Source organism: Bison bison, unplaced genomic scaffold, assembly GCF_000754665.1.
Source record: "Bison bison bison isolate TAMUID 2011002044 unplaced genomic scaffold, Bison_UMD1.0 scf7180017863457, whole genome shotgun sequence".
Taxonomy (NCBI): Eukaryota; Metazoa; Chordata; class Mammalia; order Artiodactyla; family Bovidae; genus Bison; species Bison bison.
In genome coordinates, this window is record NW_011494029.1 from 375,111 (window position 1) to 378,163 (window position 3,053).

Genomic DNA, 3,053 nt, shown 5'->3' on the forward strand with positions numbered 1-3,053 from the left:
TTCCTTAAAAAACTGGAAATAGAACTGCCTTATGATCCAGCAATCCCACTGCTGGGCATACACACTGAGGAAACCAGAAGGGAAAGAGACACGTGTACCCCAATGTTCATCGCAGCACTGTTTATAATAGCCAGGACATGGAAGCAACCTAGATGTCCATCAGCAGATGAATGGATAAGAAAGCTGTGGTACATATACACAATGGAGTATTACTCAGCCATTAAAAAGAATACATTTGAATCAGTTCTAATGAGGTGGATGAAACTGGAGCCTATTATACAGAGTGAAGTAAGCCAGAAGGAAAAACATCAATACAGTATACTAACGCATATATATGGAATTTAGAAAGATGGTAACGATAACCCTGTATACGAGACAGCAAAAGAGACACTGATGTATAGAACAGGCTTATGGACTCTGTGGGAGAGGGAGAGGGTGGGAAGATTTGGGAGAATGGCATTGAAACATGTGAAATGTCATGTATGAAACGAGATGCCAGTCCAGGTTCAATGCACGATGCTGGATGCTTGGGGCTGGTGCACTGGGACGACCCAGAGGGATGGTATGGGGAGGGAGGAGGGAGGAGGGTTCAGGATGGGGAACACATGAGAAATAAAGGAATAAATAAAGAAAAAAAAAAGTAGCAAAAAAAAAAAATTAGGGCAGAAATAAATGCAAAACAAACAAAAGAGACCATAGCAAAAATCAACAAAGCCAAAAGCTGGTTCTTTGAAAGGATAAATAAAATTGACAAGCCATTAGCCAGACTCATCAAGAAACAAAGGGAGAAAAATCAAATCAATAAAATTAGAAATGAAAATGGTGAGATCACAACAGACAACACAGAAATACAAAGGATCATAAGAGACTATTATCAACAATTATATGCCAATAAAATGGAAAACGTGGAAGAAATGGACAAATTCATAGAAAAGTACAACTTTCCAAAACTGGACCAGGAAGAAATAGAAAATCTTAACAGACCTATCACAAGCACAGAAATTGAAACTGTAATCAAAAATCTTCCAGCAAATAAAAGCCCAGGTCCAGACGGCTTCACAGCTGAATTCTACCAAAAATTTAGAGAAGAGCTAACACCTATCCTGCTCAAACTCTTCCAGAAAATTGCAGAGGAAGGTAAACTTCCACACTCATTCTATGAGGCCACCATCACCCTAATACCAAAACCTGACAAAGATCCCACAAAAAAAGAAAATGACAGGCCAATATCACTGATGAACATAGATGCAAAAATCCTTAACAAAATTCTAGCAATCAGAATCCAACAACACATTAAAAAGATCATACACCATGACCAAGTGGGCTTTATCCCAGGGATGCAAGGATGCTTCAATATCCGCAAATCAATCAATGTAATACACCATATTAACAAATTGAAAAATAAAAACCATATGATTATCTCAATAGATGCAGAGAAAGCCTTTGACGAAATTCAACATCCATTTATGATAAGAACTCTCCAGAAAGCAGGAATAGAAGGAACATACCTCAACATAATAAAAGCTATATATGACAAACCCACAGCAAACATTATCCTCAATGGTGAAAAATTGAAAGCATTTCCTCTAAAGTCAGGAACAAGACAAGGGTGCCCACTTTCACCATTACTATTCAACATAGTTTTGGAAGTTTTGGCCACCAATCAGAGCAGAAAAAGAAATAAAAGGAATCCAAATTGGAAAAGAAGAAGTAAAACTCTCACTATTTGCAGATGACATGATCCTCTACATAGAAAACCCTTAAGATTCCACCAGAAAATTACTAGAACTGATCAATGATTATAGTAAAGTTGCAGGATATAAAATCAACACACAGAAGTCCCTTGCATTCCTATACACTAATAATGAAAAAACAGAAAGAGAAATTAAGGAAACAATTCCATTCACCATTGCAATGGAAAGAATAAAATACTTAAGAATATATCTACCTAAAGAAACTAAAGACCTATATATAGAAAACTATAAAACACTGATGAAAGAAATCAAAGAGGACACTAATAGATGGAGAAATATACAATGTTCATGGACTGGAAGAATCAATATAGTGAAAATGACTATACTACCCAAAGCAATTTATAGATTCAATGTAATCCATATCAAGCTACCAATTGTATTCTTCACAGAGCTAGAAGAAATAATTTCACAATTTGTATGGAAATACAAAAAACCTAGAATAGCCAAAGCAATCTTGAGAAGGAAGAATGGAACTGGAGGAATCAACCTACCTGACTTCAGGCTCTATTACATAGCCACAGTTATCAAAACAGTATGGTACTGGCACAAAGACAGAAATATAGATGAATGGAACAAAATAGAAAAGCCACAGATAAATCCACACACATATGGACACCTTGTCTTTGACAAAGGAGGCAAGAATATACAATGGATTAAAGACAATCTCTTTAACAAGTGATTCTGGAAAAACTGGTCAACCACTTGTAAAAGAATGAAACTAGAACACTTTCTAACACCATACACAAAAATAAACTCAAAATGGATTAAAGATCTCAACGTAAGACCAGAAACTATAAAACTCCTAGAGGAGAACATAGGCAAAACACTCTCTGACATACATCACAGCAGGATCCTCTATGACCCACCTCCCAGAATATTGGAAATAAAGCAAAAATAAACAAATGGGACCCAATTAAACTTAAAAGCTTCTCACAACAAAGGAAACTATTAGCAAGGTGAAAAGACAGCCTTCAGAATGGGAGAAAATAATAGCAAATGAAGCAACTGACAAACAACTAATCTCAAAAATATACAAGCAACTCCTACAGCTCAACTCCAGAAAAATAAATGACCCAATCAAAAAATGGGCCAAAGAACTAAATAGACATTTTTCCAAAGAAGACATACAGATGGCTAACAAACACATGAAAAGATGCTCAACATCACTCATTATCAGAGAAATGCAAATCAAAACCACTGTGAGGTACCATTTCACGCCAGTCAGAATGGCTGCGATCCAAAAGTCTACAAATAATAAATGCTGGAGAGGGTGTGGAGAAAAGGGAACTCTCTTACACC